This window comes from Medicago sativa, chromosome 4, assembly GCF_051527215.1.
Source record: "Medicago sativa cultivar Bolivia chromosome 4, Bolivia_mono, whole genome shotgun sequence".
Taxonomy (NCBI): domain Eukaryota; kingdom Viridiplantae; phylum Streptophyta; class Magnoliopsida; order Fabales; family Fabaceae; genus Medicago; species Medicago sativa.
The window spans coordinates 59,622,684-59,640,944 of NC_140752.1; positions in this window are offsets into that span (position 1 = coordinate 59,622,684).

Genomic DNA, 18,261 nt, shown 5'->3' on the forward strand with positions numbered 1-18,261 from the left:
GTGGACTCTCAGTTGGTGTCTAGGTGCTCTGATACGTAACGGGATGGGGGCTTGCTTTTACTTCTATTCCTTACGTGTCTCTTTTAAGAACTAATTTATGAGATTTTTCAATAAGGCCTGCGTGCCAAGACTTTTAAATGTTGAACTATTTTCCGCTGCAATAGTTTAAGATTTTTCATGATGTTGAATTTGAAGGATAATTATTATTATCCATTTTATGATTTAATTGAAGTATGTGACATTCCGTTGTGATCAAAATACTCTGATTTTAAATGAAATTTTCATGTTGGGAAAACGGGGTGTTACAATTGGTATCAGAGCAGGTCGGTCCGTCCGGCCAAGTAGTAGAGTCGTGTCAAGCAACGTAGTGTTGTGTAATAATTTTACATTGTCTTTTGTTGTTCTAACTTGTTGTTTGATTGTATGTTGTTTTGAATTGTTGTTTGTTGTATAGACTAATCCAGAGTTGTTTGCAGGATGTTTAATTTTCGAGGACGAAAATTCTTTAAGTGGGGGAGAGTTGTAACGCCCACTTTTTAATTATTTGATTTATTCTTTGTTACTTGATTTATTTGGTTTATTATTTATTAGACTATATTTAGTAGGTAATTATAATTATTAGAAAGAGTAAATAGAATAGTTGAATGGGTTATATGATTTATAACTGAATTATGAGGGATATTTTGTTGTGGTGAAGTTGTTATGTTGTTATGACTTATTTTATTATTAAATAAAATAAGATTTGATAAATAAAATAAAAATATTAAAAATTGGGCTGTGTTGTGAGATGAGCAATTAGTAGTGATAAGAGTAATTAGGAGAGATAAATAGACAGCAAAAGTTAGAAAAACATAATACGTACGTTTTTGGAGAAAAAGGGAGAAAAGTCAGAAAAGAGGAGAACCAGAGGGAGAGCTGCGATTTCATCATAACCAGGTAAGGGTGAGACTAATTTTCAATATTATTAAGGGTATAATTCTATAGGATGAATTTGGCATGATTAGGTTAAGTTTTGGTGAGAATTGAGAATTAGGTTTAGGATCAATTTTGATGAATAAATCAAGAACAGATGTTAGATTGATGCAAAATTAGTATACAGACCTTAGATATGACTTAAGATGATAATTAGATGCTATTTGGATGAAGGAATCATGAATATAGGTGAAAAGTTGTGATTTTTAGGTTTCTGGCCGTACTGACATTCATCGCTCGCACCTGCGAGCAAGAACACTCGCATCTGCGAGCTAGAACCCAGAACTCGCAACTGCGAGCAATGCAACTCGCAACTGCGAGTGACCTGTGAGCTCGCAACTGCGAGCAGAATAACTCGCCACTGCGAGTAAATACGTAGGAACCCAGAATGCACACTTTGCTCGCCAGTGCGAGTGAAGTTACTCGCCACTGCGAGTTAAGCTGTTAGTTGCCCAAAATTGTCCCGATGCGATCCTTTCGCACGTGTAGTCTTGAGATGACCTTAGAAGTAAGTTAGAGAGCTGTTTAGGATGCTTTCATAAGCTCCAGAAGTCTGTTATGGTGACTGAAAATTAGAAGTGTTGCTGCATGAATGCTATAATGATGTTTTATGATATTTATATTGATGTAATTAATTCCTTATGTGAATGTTAACACATTCAAGCGTTGTTAATTGTTGTATGTTGCTGCTGTTTTCTGTTGTCGACTGTTAGTGTCTTGAGGTTGCATGAGTCGGTCTATGTTGTTGGAATTTAAGAAGCTGTCCATGATTATGAGTCGTATGAGTTGTACACGTCGTTGTCTAAGTTGTTGGAAGTTGAGTCCATTGCATACTCATATAAGTTGGTTGAGGGCTTGATGCCCTGGAATGCTTAGTCATTCACATGATTGGTGAGGGCTTGATACCCTGGAGCTTTTTATGTTGGGGGCTTGATGCCCTGAAGAGCCTAATTACGCTCACATAAGTTGGTTGGGAGCTTGATGCTCTGTATTGGTACCAAATGCATTTGCATATCAAGAGGTTCATGATGTTTAAGTTGTCAAGATGTTGTCGAGTTGATAGAGTTGCATGGTCAAGGATGAGTTGTGTCGTCAAGTTGAGTGTTAAGTTGATTATGATTTGTGATGAGAATTAGTAATGGTATTGATGATTGTATTTGTTATGTAATGAAAAATTATGCTAATTGTTAATTGTTGATATGTTATTAATGTTTAAGTTGTTAAATGCATTTTATTGGATTATATGCTTAATGTATTGATTATGAAATCTCACCCCTTCTGCGTATATGTTGCCTCGACCGTGGGTAATGTGCAGGTAATAAAGATTAGAGGCGTTCATGAGTGGACTCTCAGTTGGTGTCTAGGTGCTCTGATACGTAACGGGATGGGGGCTTGCTTTTACTTCTATTCCTTACGTGTCTCTTTTAAGAACTAATTTATGAGATTTTTCAATAAGGCCTGCGTGCCAAGACTTTTAAATGTTGAACTATTTTCCGCTGCAATAGTTTAAGATTTTTCATGATGTTGAATTTGAAGGATAATTATTATTATCCATTTTATGATTTAATTGAAGTATGTGACATTCCGTTGTGATCAAAATACTCTGATTTTAAATGAAATTTTCATGTTGGGAAAACGGGGTGTTACAATTGGTATCAGAGCAGGTCGGTCCGTCCGGCCAAGTAGTAGAGTCGTGTCAAGCAACGTAGTGTTGTGTAATAATTTTACATTGTCTTTTGTTGTTCTAACTTGTTGTTTGATTGTATGTTGTTTTGAATTGTTGTTTGTTGTATAGACTAATCCAGAGTTGTTTGCAGGATGTTTAATTTTCGAGGACGAAAATTCTTTAAGTGGGGGAGAGTTGTAACGCCCACTTTTTAATTATTTGATTTATTCTTTGTTACTTGATTTATTTGGTTTATTATTTATTAGACTATATTTAGTAGGTAATTATAATTATTAGAAAGAGTAAATAGAATAGTTGAATGGGTTATATGATTTATAACTGAATTATGAGGGATATTTTGTTGTGGTGAAGTTGTTATGTTGTTATGACTTATTTTATTATTAAATAAAATAAGATTTGATAAATAAAATAAAAATATTAAAAATTGGGCTGTGTTGTGAGATGAGCAATTAGTAGTGATAAGAGTAATTAGGAGAGATAAATAGACAGCAAAAGTTAGAAAAACATAATACGTACGTTTTTGGAGAAAAAGGGAGAAAAGTCAGAAAAGAGGAGAACCAGAGGGAGAGCTGCGATTTCATCATAACCAGGTAAGGGTGAGACTAATTTTCAATATTATTAAGGGTATAATTCTATAGGATGAATTTGGCATGATTAGGTTAAGTTTTGGTGAGAATTGAGAATTAGGTTTAGGATCAATTTTGATGAATAAATCAAGAACAGATGTTAGATTGATGCAAAATTAGTATACAGACCTTAGATATGACTTAAGATGATAATTAGATGCTATTTGGATGAAGGAATCATGAATATAGGTGAAAAGTTGTGATTTTTAGGTTTCTGGCCGTACTGACATTCATCGCTCGCACCTGCGAGCAAGAACACTCGCATCTGCGAGCTAGAACCCAGAACTCGCAACTGCGAGCAATGCAACTCGCAACTGCGAGTGACCTGTGAGCTCGCAACTGCGAGCAGAATAACTCGCCACTGCGAGTAAATACGTAGGAACCCAGAATGCACACTTTGCTCGCCAGTGCGAGTGAAGTTACTCGCCACTGCGAGTTAAGCTGTTAGTTGCCCAAAATTGTCCCGATGCGATCCTTTCGCACGTGTAGTCTTGAGATGACCTTAGAAGTAAGTTAGAGAGCTGTTTAGGATGCTTTCATAAGCTCCAGAAGTCTGTTATGGTGACTGAAAATTAGAAGTGTTGCTGCATGAATGCTATAATGATGTTTTATGATATTTATATTGATGTAATTAATTCCTTATGTGAATGTTAACACATTCAAGCGTTGTTAATTGTTGTATGTTGCTGCTGTTTTCTGTTGTCGACTGTTAGTGTCTTGAGGTTGCATGAGTCGGTCTATGTTGTTGGAATTTAAGAAGCTGTCCATGATTATGAGTCGTATGAGTTGTACACGTCGTTGTCTAAGTTGTTGGAAGTTGAGTCCATTGCATACTCATATAAGTTGGTTGAGGGCTTGATGCCCTGGAATGCTTAGTCATTCACATGATTGGTGAGGGCTTGATGCCCTGGAGCTTTTTATGTTGGGGGCTTGATGCCCTGAAGAGCCTAATTACGCTCACATAAGTTGGTTGGAAGCTTGATGCTCTGTATTGGTACCAAATGCATTTGCATATCAAGAGGTTCATGATGTTTAAGTTGTCAAGATGTTGTCGAGTTGATAGAGTTGCATGGTCAAGGATGAGTTGTGTCGTCAAGTTGAGTGTTAAGTTGATTATGATTTGTGATGAGAATTAGTAATGGTATTGATGATTGTATTTGTTATGTAATGAAAAATTATGCTAATTGTTAATTGTTGATATGTTATTAATGTTTAAGTTGTTAAATGCATTTTATTGGATTATATGCTTAATGTATTGATTATGAAATCTCACCCCTTCTGCGTATATGTTGCCTCGACCGTGGGTAATGTGCAGGTAATAAAGATTAGAGGCGTTCATGAGTGGACTCTCAGTTGGTGTCTAGGTGCTCTGATACGTAACGGGATGGGGGCTTGCTTTTACTTCTATTCCTTACGTGTCTCTTTTAAGAACTAATTTATGAGATTTTTCAATAAGGCCTGCGTGCCAAGACTTTTAAATGTTGAACTATTTTCCGCTGCAATAGTTTAAGATTTTTCATGATGTTGAATTTGAAGGATAATTATTATTATCCATTTTATGATTTAATTGAAGTATGTGACATTCCGTTGTGATCAAAATACTCTGATTTTAAATGAAATTTTCATGTTGGGAAAACGGGGTGTTACAATTGGTATCAGAGCAGGTCGGTCCGTCCGGCCAAGTAGTAGAGTCGTGTCAAGCAACGTAGTGTTGTGTAATAATTTTACATTGTCTTTTGTTGTTCTAACTTGTTGTTTGATTGTATGTTGTTTTGAATTGTTGTTTGTTGTATAGACTAATCCAGAGTTGTTTGCAGGATGTTTAATTTTCGAGGACGAAAATTCTTTAAGTGGGGGAGAGTTGTAACGCCCACTTTTTAATTATTTGATTTATTCTTTGTTACTTGATTTATTTGGTTTATTATTTATTAGACTATATTTAGTAGGTAATTATAATTATTAGAAAGAGTAAATAGAATAGTTGAATGGGTTATATGATTTATAACTGAATTATGAGGGATATTTTGTTGTGGTGAAGTTGTTATGTTGTTATGACTTATTTTATTATTAAATAAAATAAGATTTGATAAATAAAATAAAAATATTAAAAATTGGGCTGTGTTGTGAGATGAGCAATTAGTAGTGATAAGAGTAATTAGGAGAGATAAATAGACAGCAAAAGTTAGAAAAACATAATACGTACGTTTTTGGAGAAAAAGGGAGAAAAGTCAGAAAAGAGGAGAACCAGAGGGAGAGCTGCGATTTCATCATAACCAGGTAAGGGTGAGACTAATTTTCAATATTATTAAGGGTATAATTCTATAGGATGAATTTGGCATGATTAGGTTAAGTTTTGGTGAGAATTGAGAATTAGGTTTAGGATCAATTTTGATGAATAAATCAAGAACAGATGTTAGATTGATGCAAAATTAGTATACAGACCTTAGATATGACTTAAGATGATAATTAGATGCTATTTGGATGAAGGAATCATGAATATAGGTGAAAAGTTGTGATTTTTAGGTTTCTGGCCGTACTGACATTCATCGCTCGCACCTGCGAGCAAGAACACTCGCATCTGCGAGCTAGAACCCAGAACTCGCAACTGCGAGCAATGCAACTCGCAACTGCGAGTGACCTGTGAGCTCGCAACTGCGAGCAGAATAACTCGCCACTGCGAGTAAATACGTAGGAACCCAGAATGCACACTTTGCTCGCCAGTGCGAGTGAAGTTACTCGCCACTGCGAGTTAAGCTGTTAGTTGCCCAAAATTGTCCCGATGCGATCCTTTCGCACGTGTAGTCTTGAGATGACCTTAGAAGTAAGTTAGAGAGCTGTTTAGGATGCTTTCATAAGCTCCAGAAGTCTGTTATGGTGACTGAAAATTAGAAGTGTTGCTGCATGAATGCTATAATGATGTTTTATGATATTTATATTGATGTAATTAATTCCTTATGTGAATGTTAACACATTCAAGCGTTGTTAATTGTTGTATGTTGCTGCTGTTTTCTGTTGTCGACTGTTAGTGTCTTGAGGTTGCATGAGTCGGTCTATGTTGTTGGAATTTAAGAAGCTGTCCATGATTATGAGTCGTATGAGTTGTACACGTCGTTGTCTAAGTTGTTGGAAGTTGAGTCCATTGCATACTCATATAAGTTGGTTGAGGGCTTGATGCCCTGGAATGCTTAGTCATTCACATGATTGGTGAGGGCTTGATGCCCTGGAGCTTTTTATGTTGGGGGCTTGATGCCCTGAAGAGCCTAATTACGCTCACATAAGTTGGTTGGGAGCTTGATGCTCTGTATTGGTACCAAATGCATTTGCATATCAAGAGGTTCATGATGTTTAAGTTGTCAAGATGTTGTCGAGTTGATAGAGTTGCATGGTCAAGGATGAGTTGTGTCGTCAAGTTGAGTGTTAAGTTGATTATGATTTGTGATGAGAATTAGTAATGGTATTGATGATTGTATTTGTTATGTAATGAAAAATTATGCTAATTGTTAATTGTTGATATGTTATTAATGTTTAAGTTGTTAAATGCATTTTATTGGATTATATGCTTAATGTATTGATTATGAAATCTCACCCCTTCTGCGTATATGTTGCCTCGACCGTGGGTAATGTGCAGGTAATAAAGATTAGAGGCGTTCATGAGTGGACTCTCAGTTGGTGTCTAGGTGCTCTGATACGTAACGGGATGGGGGCTTGCTTTTACTTCTATTCCTTACGTGTCTCTTTTAAGAACTAATTTATGAGATTTTTCAATAAGGCCTGCGTGCCAAGACTTTTAAATGTTGAACTATTTTCCGCTGCAATAGTTTAAGATTTTTCATGATGTTGAATTTGAAGGATAATTATTATTATCCATTTTATGATTTAATTGAAGTATGTGACATTCCGTTGTGATCAAAATACTCTGATTTTAAATGAAATTTTCATGTTGGGAAAACGGGGTGTTACAATTGGTATCAGAGCAGGTCGGTCCGTCCGGCCAAGTAGTAGAGTCGTGTCAAGCAACGTAGTGTTGTGTAATAATTTTACATTGTCTTTTGTTGTTCTAACTTGTTGTTTGATTGTATGTTGTTTTGAATTGTTGTTTGTTGTATAGACTAATCCAGAGTTGTTTGCAGGATGTTTAATTTTCGAGGACGAAAATTCTTTAAGTGGGGGAGAGTTGTAACGCCCACTTTTTAATTATTTGATTTATTCTTTGTTACTTGATTTATTTGGTTTATTATTTATTAGACTATATTTAGTAGGTAATTATAATTATTAGAAAGAGTAAATAGAATAGTTGAATGGGTTATATGATTTATAACTGAATTATGAGGGATATTTTGTTGTGGTGAAGTTGTTATGTTGTTATGACTTATTTTATTATTAAATAAAATAAGATTTGATAAATAAAATAAAAATATTAAAAATTGGGCTGTGTTGTGAGATGAGCAATTAGTAGTGATAAGAGTAATTAGGAGAGATAAATAGACAGCAAAAGTTAGAAAAACATAATACGTACGTTTTTGGAGAAAAAGGGAGAAAAGTCAGAAAAGAGGAGAACCAGAGGGAGAGCTGCGATTTCATCATAACCAGGTAAGGGTGAGACTAATTTTCAATATTATTAAGGGTATAATTCTATAGGATGAATTTGGCATGATTAGGTTAAGTTTTGGTGAGAATTGAGAATTAGGTTTAGGATCAATTTTGATGAATAAATCAAGAACAGATGTTAGATTGATGCAAAATTAGTATACAGACCTTAGATATGACTTAAGATGATAATTAGATGCTATTTGGATGAAGGAATCATGAATATAGGTGAAAAGTTGTGATTTTTAGGTTTCTGGCCGTACTGACATTCATCGCTCGCACCTGCGAGCAAGAACACTCGCATCTGCGAGCTAGAACCCAGAACTCGCAACTGCGAGCAATGCAACTCGCAACTGCGAGTGACCTGTGAGCTCGCAACTGCGAGCAGAATAACTCGCCACTGCGAGTAAATACGTAGGAACCCAGAATGCACACTTTGCTCGCCAGTGCGAGTGAAGTTACTCGCCACTGCGAGTTAAGCTGTTAGTTGCCCAAAATTGTCCCGATGCGATCCTTTCGCACGTGTAGTCTTGAGATGACCTTAGAAGTAAGTTAGAGAGCTGTTTAGGATGCTTTCATAAGCTCCAGAAGTCTGTTATGGTGACTGAAAATTAGAAGTGTTGCTGCATGAATGCTATAATGATGTTTTATGATATTTATATTGATGTAATTAATTCCTTATGTGAATGTTAACACATTCAAGCGTTGTTAATTGTTGTATGTTGCTGCTGTTTTCTGTTGTCGACTGTTAGTGTCTTGAGGTTGCATGAGTCGGTCTATGTTGTTGGAATTTAAGAAGCTGTCCATGATTATGAGTCGTATGAGTTGTACACGTCGTTGTCTAAGTTGTTGGAAGTTGAGTCCATTGCATACTCATATAAGTTGGTTGAGGGCTTGATGCCCTGGAATGCTTAGTCATTCACATGATTGGTGAGGGCTTGATACCCTGGAGCTTTTTATGTTGGGGGCTTGATGCCCTGAAGAGCCTAATTACGCTCACATAAGTTGGTTGGGAGCTTGATGCTCTGTATTGGTACCAAATGCATTTGCATATCAAGAGGTTCATGATGTTTAAGTTGTCAAGATGTTGTCGAGTTGATAGAGTTGCATGGTCAAGGATGAGTTGTGTCGTCAAGTTGAGTGTTAAGTTGATTATGATTTGTGATGAGAATTAGTAATGGTATTGATGATTGTATTTGTTATGTAATGAAAAATTATGCTAATTGTTAATTGTTGATATGTTATTAATGTTTAAGTTGTTAAATGCATTTTATTGGATTATATGCTTAATGTATTGATTATGAAATCTCACCCCTTCTGCGTATATGTTGCCTCGACCGTGGGTAATGTGCAGGTAATAAAGATTAGAGGCGTTCATGAGTGGACTCTCAGTTGGTGTCTAGGTGCTCTGATACGTAACGGGATGGGGGCTTGCTTTTACTTCTATTCCTTACGTGTCTCTTTTAAGAACTAATTTATGAGATTTTTCAATAAGGCCTGCGTGCCAAGACTTTTAAATGTTGAACTATTTTCCGCTGCAATAGTTTAAGATTTTTCATGATGTTGAATTTGAAGGATAATTATTATTATCCATTTTATGATTTAATTGAAGTATGTGACATTCCGTTGTGATCAAAATACTCTGATTTTAAATGAAATTTTCATGTTGGGAAAACGGGGTGTTACAATTGGTATCAGAGCAGGTCGGTCCGTCCGGCCAAGTAGTAGAGTCGTGTCAAGCAACGTAGTGTTGTGTAATAATTTTACATTGTCTTTTGTTGTTCTAACTTGTTGTTTGATTGTATGTTGTTTTGAATTGTTGTTTGTTGTATAGACTAATCCAGAGTTGTTTGCAGGATGTTTAATTTTCGAGGACGAAAATTCTTTAAGTGGGGGAGAGTTGTAACGCCCACTTTTTAATTATTTGATTTATTCTTTGTTACTTGATTTATTTGGTTTATTATTTATTAGACTATATTTAGTAGGTAATTATAATTATTAGAAAGAGTAAATAGAATAGTTGAATGGGTTATATGATTTATAACTGAATTATGAGGGATATTTTGTTGTGGTGAAGTTGTTATGTTGTTATGACTTATTTTATTATTAAATAAAATAAGATTTGATAAATAAAATAAAAATATTAAAAATTGGGCTGTGTTGTGAGATGAGCAATTAGTAGTGATAAGAGTAATTAGGAGAGATAAATAGACAGCAAAAGTTAGAAAAACATAATACGTACGTTTTTGGAGAAAAAGGGAGAAAAGTCAGAAAAGAGGAGAACCAGAGGGAGAGCTGCGATTTCATCATAACCAGGTAAGGGTGAGACTAATTTTCAATATTATTAAGGGTATAATTCTATAGGATGAATTTGGCATGATTAGGTTAAGTTTTGGTGAGAATTGAGAATTAGGTTTAGGATCAATTTTGATGAATAAATCAAGAACAGATGTTAGATTGATGCAAAATTAGTATACAGACCTTAGATATGACTTAAGATGATAATTAGATGCTATTTGGATGAAGGAATCATGAATATAGGTGAAAAGTTGTGATTTTTAGGTTTCTGGCCGTACTGACATTCATCGCTCGCACCTGCGAGCAAGAACACTCGCATCTGCGAGCTAGAACCCAGAACTCGCAACTGCGAGCAATGCAACTCGCAACTGCGAGTGACCTGTGAGCTCGCAACTGCGAGCAGAATAACTCGCCACTGCGAGTAAATACGTAGGAACCCAGAATGCACACTTTGCTCGCCAGTGCGAGTGAAGTTACTCGCCACTGCGAGTTAAGCTGTTAGTTGCCCAAAATTGTCCCGATGCGATCCTTTCGCACGTGTAGTCTTGAGATGACCTTAGAAGTAAGTTAGAGAGCTGTTTAGGATGCTTTCATAAGCTCCAGAAGTCTGTTATGGTGACTGAAAATTAGAAGTGTTGCTGCATGAATGCTATAATGATGTTTTATGATATTTATATTGATGTAATTAATTCCTTATGTGAATGTTAACACATTCAAGCGTTGTTAATTGTTGTATGTTGCTGCTGTTTTCTGTTGTCGACTGTTAGTGTCTTGAGGTTGCATGAGTCGGTCTATGTTGTTGGAATTTAAGAAGCTGTCCATGATTATGAGTCGTATGAGTTGTACACGTCGTTGTCTAAGTTGTTGGAAGTTGAGTCCATTGCATACTCATATAAGTTGGTTGAGGGCTTGATGCCCTGGAATGCTTAGTCATTCACATGATTGGTGAGGGCTTGATGCCCTGGAGCTTTTTATGTTGGGGGCTTGATGCCCTGAAGAGCCTAATTACGCTCACATAAGTTGGTTGGAAGCTTGATGCTCTGTATTGGTACCAAATGCATTTGCATATCAAGAGGTTCATGATGTTTAAGTTGTCAAGATGTTGTCGAGTTGATAGAGTTGCATGGTCAAGGATGAGTTGTGTCGTCAAGTTGAGTGTTAAGTTGATTATGATTTGTGATGAGAATTAGTAATGGTATTGATGATTGTATTTGTTATGTAATGAAAAATTATGCTAATTGTTAATTGTTGATATGTTATTAATGTTTAAGTTGTTAAATGCATTTTATTGGATTATATGCTTAATGTATTGATTATGAAATCTCACCCCTTCTGCGTATATGTTGCCTCGACCGTGGGTAATGTGCAGGTAATAAAGATTAGAGGCGTTCATGAGTGGACTCTCAGTTGGTGTCTAGGTGCTCTGATACGTAACGGGATGGGGGCTTGCTTTTACTTCTATTCCTTACGTGTCTCTTTTAAGAACTAATTTATGAGATTTTTCAATAAGGCCTGCGTGCCAAGACTTTTAAATGTTGAACTATTTTCCGCTGCAATAGTTTAAGATTTTTCATGATGTTGAATTTGAAGGATAATTATTATTATCCATTTTATGATTTAATTGAAGTATGTGACATTCCGTTGTGATCAAAATACTCTGATTTTAAATGAAATTTTCATGTTGGGAAAACGGGGTGTTACAATTGGTATCAGAGCAGGTCGGTCCGTCCGGCCAAGTAGTAGAGTCGTGTCAAGCAACGTAGTGTTGTGTAATAATTTTACATTGTCTTTTGTTGTTCTAACTTGTTGTTTGATTGTATGTTGTTTTGAATTGTTGTTTGTTGTATAGACTAATCCAGAGTTGTTTGCAGGATGTTTAATTTTCGAGGACGAAAATTCTTTAAGTGGGGGAGAGTTGTAACGCCCACTTTTTAATTATTTGATTTATTCTTTGTTACTTGATTTATTTGGTTTATTATTTATTAGACTATATTTAGTAGGTAATTATAATTATTAGAAAGAGTAAATATAATAGTTGAATGGGTTATATGATTTATAACTGAATTATGAGGGATATTTTGTTGTGGTGAAGTTGTTATGTTGTTATGACTTATTTTATTATTAAATAAAATAAGATTTGATAAATAAAATAAAAATATTAAAAATTGGGCTGTGTTGTGAGATGAGCAATTAGTAGTGATAAGAGTAATTAGGAGAGATAAATAGACAGCAAAAGTTAGAAAAACATAATACGTACGTTTTTGGAGAAAAAGGGAGAAAAGTCAGAAAAGAGGAGAACCAGAGGGAGAGCTGCGATTTCATCATAACCAGGTAAGGGTGAGACTAATTTTCAATATTATTAAGGGTATAATTCTATAGGATGAATTTGGCATGATTAGGTTAAGTTTTGGTGAGAATTGAGAATTAGGTTTAGGATCAATTTTGATGAATAAATCAAGAACAGATGTTAGATTGATGCAAAATTAGTATACAGACCTTAGATATGACTTAAGATGATAATTAGATGCTATTTGGATGAAGGAATCATGAATATAGGTGAAAAGTTGTGATTTTTAGGTTTCTGGCCGTACTGACATTCATCGCTCGCACCTGCGAGCAAGAACACTCGCATCTGCGAGCTAGAACCCAGAACTCGCAACTGCGAGCAATGCAACTCGCAACTGCGAGTGACCTGTGAGCTCGCAACTGCGAGCAGAATAACTCGCCACTGCGAGTAAATACGTAGGAACCCAGAATGCACACTTTGCTCGCCAGTGCGAGTGAAGTTACTCGCCACTGCGAGTTAAGCTGTTAGTTGCCCAAAATTGTCCCGATGCGATCCTTTCGCACGTGTAGTCTTGAGATGACCTTAGAAGTAAGTTAGAGAGCTGTTTAGGATGCTTTCATAAGCTCCAGAAGTCTGTTATGGTGACTGAAAATTAGAAGTGTTGCTGCATGAATGCTATAATGATGTTTTATGATATTTATATTGATGTAATTAATTCCTTATGTGAATGTTAACACATTCAAGCGTTGTTAATTGTTGTATGTTGCTGCTGTTTTCTGTTGTCGACTGTTAGTGTCTTGAGGTTGCATGAGTCGGTCTATGTTGTTGGAATTTAAGAAGCTGTCCATGATTATGAGTCGTATGAGTTGTACACGTCGTTGTCTAAGTTGTTGGAAGTTGAGTCCATTGCATACTCATATAAGTTGGTTGAGGGCTTGATGCCCTGGAATGCTTAGTCATTCACATGATTGGTGAGGGCTTGATGCCCTGGAGCTTTTTATGTTGGGGGCTTGATGCCCTGAAGAGCCTAATTACGCTCACATAAGTTGGTTGGGAGCTTGATGCTCTGTATTGGTACCAAATGCATTTGCATATCAAGAGGTTCATGATGTTTAAGTTGTCAAGATGTTGTCGAGTTGATAGAGTTGCATGGTCAAGGATGAGTTGTGTCGTCAAGTTGAGTGTTAAGTTGATTATGATTTGTGATGAGAATTAGTAATGGTATTGATGATTGTATTTGTTATGTAATGAAAAATTATGCTAATTGTTAATTGTTGATATGTTATTAATGTTTAAGTTGTTAAATGCATTTTATTGGATTATATGCTTAATGTATTGATTATGAAATCTCACCCCTTCTGCGTATATGTTGCCTCGACCGTGGGTAATGTGCAGGTAATAAAGATTAGAGGCGTTCATGAGTGGACTCTCAGTTGGTGTCTAGGTGCTCTGATACGTAACGGGATGGGGGCTTGCTTTTACTTCTATTCCTTACGTGTCTCTTTTAAGAACTAATTTATGAGATTTTTCAATAAGGCCTGCGTGCCAAGACTTTTAAATGTTGAACTATTTTCCGCTGCAATAGTTTAAGATTTTTCATGATGTTGAATTTGAAGGATAATTATTATTATCCATTTTATGATTTAATTGAAGTATGTGACATTCCGTTGTGATCAAAATACTCTGATTTTAAATGAAATTTTCATGTTGGGAAAACGGGGTGTTACAATTGGTATCAGAGCAGGTCGGTCCGTCCGGCCAAGTAGTAGAGTCGTGTCAAGCAACGTAGTGTTGTGTAATAATTTTACATTGTCTTTTGTTGTTCTAACTTGTTGTTTGATTGTATGTTGTTTTGAATTGTTGTTTGTTGTATAGACTAATCCAGAGTTGTTTGCAGGATGTTTAATTTTCGAGGACGAAAATTCTTTAAGTGGGGGAGAGTTGTAACGCCCACTTTTTAATTATTTGATTTATTCTTTGTTACTTGATTTATTTGGTTTATTATTTATTAGACTATATTTAGTAGGTAATTATAATTATTAGAAAGAGTAAATAGAATAGTTGAATGGGTTATATGATTTATAACTGAATTATGAGGGATATTTTGTTGTGGTGAAGTTGTTATGTTGTTATGACTTATTTTATTATTAAATAAAATAAGATTTGATAAATAAAATAAAAATATTAAAAATTGGGCTGTGTTGTGAGATGAGCAATTAGTAGTGATAAGAGTAATTAGGAGAGATAAATAGACAGCAAAAGTTAGAAAAACATAATACGTACGTTTTTGGAGAAAAAGGGAGAAAAGTCAGAAAAGAGGAGAACCAGAGGGAGAGCTGCGATTTCATCATAACCAGGTAAGGGTGAGACTAATTTTCAATATTATTAAGGGTATAATTCTATAGGATGAATTTGGCATGATTAGGTTAAGTTTTGGTGAGAATTGAGAATTAGGTTTAGGATCAATTTTGATGAATAAATCAAGAACAGATGTTAGATTGATGCAAAATTAGTATACAGACCTTAGATATGACTTAAGATGATAATTAGATGCTATTTGGATGAAGGAATCATGAATATAGGTGAAAAGTTGTGATTTTTAGGTTTCTGGCCGTACTGACATTCATCGCTCGCACCTGCGAGCAAGAACACTCGCATCTGCGAGCTAGAACCCAGAACTCGCAACTGCGAGCAATGCAACTCGCAACTGCGAGTGACCTGTGAGCTCGCAACTGCGAGCAGAATAACTCGCCACTGCGAGTAAATACGTAGGAACCCAGAATGCACACTTTGCTCGCCAGTGCGAGTGAAGTTACTCGCCACTGCGAGTTAAGCTGTTAGTTGCCCAAAATTGTCCCGATGCGATCCTTTCGCACGTGTAGTCTTGAGATGACCTTAGAAGTAAGTTAGAGAGCTGTTTAGGATGCTTTCATAAGCTCCAGAAGTCTGTTATGGTGACTGAAAATTAGAAGTGTTGCTGCATGAATGCTATAATGATGTTTTATGATATTTATATTGATGTAATTAATTCCTTATGTGAATGTTAACACATTCAAGCGTTGTTAATTGTTGTATGTTGCTGCTGTTTTCTGTTGTCGACTGTTAGTGTCTTGAGGTTGCATGAGTCGGTCTATGTTGTTGGAATTTAAGAAGCTGTCCATGATTATGAGTCGTATGAGTTGTACACGTCGTTGTCTAAGTTGTTGGAAGTTGAGTCCATTGCATACTCATATAAGTTGGTTGAGGGCTTGATGCCCTGGAATGCTTAGTCATTCACATGATTGGTGAGGGCTTGATGCCCTGGAGCTTTTTATGTTGGGGGCTTGATGCCCTGAAGAGCCTAATTACGCTCACATAAGTTGGTTGGGAGCTTGATGCTCTGTATTGGTACCAAATTCATTTGCATATCAAGAGGTTCATGATGTTTAAGTTGTCAAGATGTTGTCGAGTTGATAGAGTTGCATGGTCAAGGATGAGTTGTGTCGTCAAGTTGAGTGTTAAGTTGATTATGATTTGTGATGAGAATTAGTAATGGTATTGATGATTGTATTTGTTATGTAATGAAAAATTATGCTAATTGTTAATTGTTGATATGTTATTAATGTTTAAGTTGTTAAATGCATTTTATTGGATTATATGCTTAATGTATTGATTATGAAATCTCACCCCTTCTGCGTATATGTTGCCTCGACCGTGGGTAATGTGCAGGTAATAAAGATTAGAGGCGTTCATGAGTGGACTCTCAGTTGGTGTCTAGGTGCTCTGATACGTAACGGGATGGGGGCTTGCTTTTACTTCTATTCCTTACGTGTCTCTTTTAAGAACTAATTTATGAGATTTTTCAATAAGGCCTGCGTGCCAAGACTTTTAAATGTTGAACTATTTTCCGCTGCAATAGTTTAAGATTTTTCATGATGTTGAATTTGAAGGATAATTATTATTATCCATTTTATGATTTAATTGAAGTATGTGACATTCCGTTGTGATCAAAATACTCTGATTTTAAATGAAATTTTCATGTTGGGAAAACGGGGTGTTACATAGGACATTTAACTCACACTTGCACACAACAACTAATACAAATTTTTTAAATTATGGTGATTTTTTTTTTTGAAAGGAAATTATGGTGATTTTGTCAACCTAGTTCTATATTTTAGAGATGAAATTAGTATATAATAACCATGGGCCCTGGTTCTCTCAAAATAAACAAACACGGCCCTTGGCTCACCAAAATGTTATGAAAATTGCTCTTCCCACAAGTAAATTTGCTAAAAAAAAAACACATGAAAATTACGCATTTGACCTAAACTAAAGTCAACTAAGGATTGCTAGAAGGTTTATGCACACATTTGACGTCAAAAAATAGGTAATGCATCTTTTAATCCATTTACATTTGAAGAATTTTCTGTCATATTTTCTATGTTTCTAATATGCACCCACAACAGTAGTTAACTACCGTTGGCATCAGAACTGTAGTTAACTACTGTTGAAAAGGGGGCCAATTGCAGTTAACTACAATTGCGATCACTAAAAGGTAGCTAGCTATAGGTGGGGTCAAATGCGTAATTTTCATATATTTTTTAGCAAATTTACAAGTGGGGAAAACAATTTTCAAATGTTATACACAACATTGAAAGAAAGTTTTGACAAAAAATATATATTAAAGAATGTGATCATCTATTCTCCACTGTAAATGTTACGGTCAAGATTAAAGTTTCAACTAAGCATAAATATAAATATGTTCCTAGTTGCAACAAAGTCACAAATTTGCTGTTGGGTTGACTTTTACTTATGAACATAGCCCAAAAGGTTCCATTTCGTTTTCAACTAGTCATAATCATGAGTTTCTTGGGACTGGTTACACCTCTCAAAATCTTGTCTCTTCCCATTACTATACTAGAGAAGACAAGTTTACAGTCTGTGCTGAAACTGCACATCAATAAACTGTAATGCACAATCAAGTGTAAAGTTTCAGAAGAAAGTTCGTGCAATTTTGTGGTTATAAAAATATTCTTATGCTACTATTCAGAGGTATATTAAAAGGTGATTTCAAAGTGAACAAGTGTCGGATATGATTCATAATACATTGATATTTAACATTTGTTTGAAACTCTAACAACGATTAATGTCATTCTTCGAAATTGGAATCTCATGATATTACTCGTAATCACGAAAAAGTTTCAAAAACAAGAAAAAAAATTGATAGTACATCTCAAAAATCTACTTATATTTGTTTGCTCTAATTTTTGTTAAATTAACATCGATCAAACCATTGTCTAGATTGTAACCATGTGGAGGACCATAAATTTCCATTTAAAGGTTGAAACGCCACTCTTCGTAAAAAAATTGAGTGATTTTCAAGTAGCAATCCACCATTGACCGCATTCGACACTTTCCCATGCTACCAAATAGTGTCGAATTGCTGATTATAGTTTCTGAAAAATAATAATAGTTTTTCATGATAAATGAAAAACTATAAAACCTGTTAACATTGGTTTTTTCTTTTGAAAGATTAGAGTAATACTTCTGAAAATTCTCTGAAAAGTTGTATCTTAGAATATTTATTAAACTTACAAAAATAGCTCATTGGCGTAATGAAATAATATCATACTATCTGATGGGGAAAACAAGGACTAATTGGATAGCATTCAGGGTCACCATAAACAAAAAGCTGCTAAGTTATAGCTATGGTTTTTTGTATATAAAGTTAAACTGTCTCACTAATTATGATATCACTTTTACTTATTTCCTTTTACAATCTTTAAATATTTTTGTTTTATTTTCATTATTAACTTGTGGTTCAT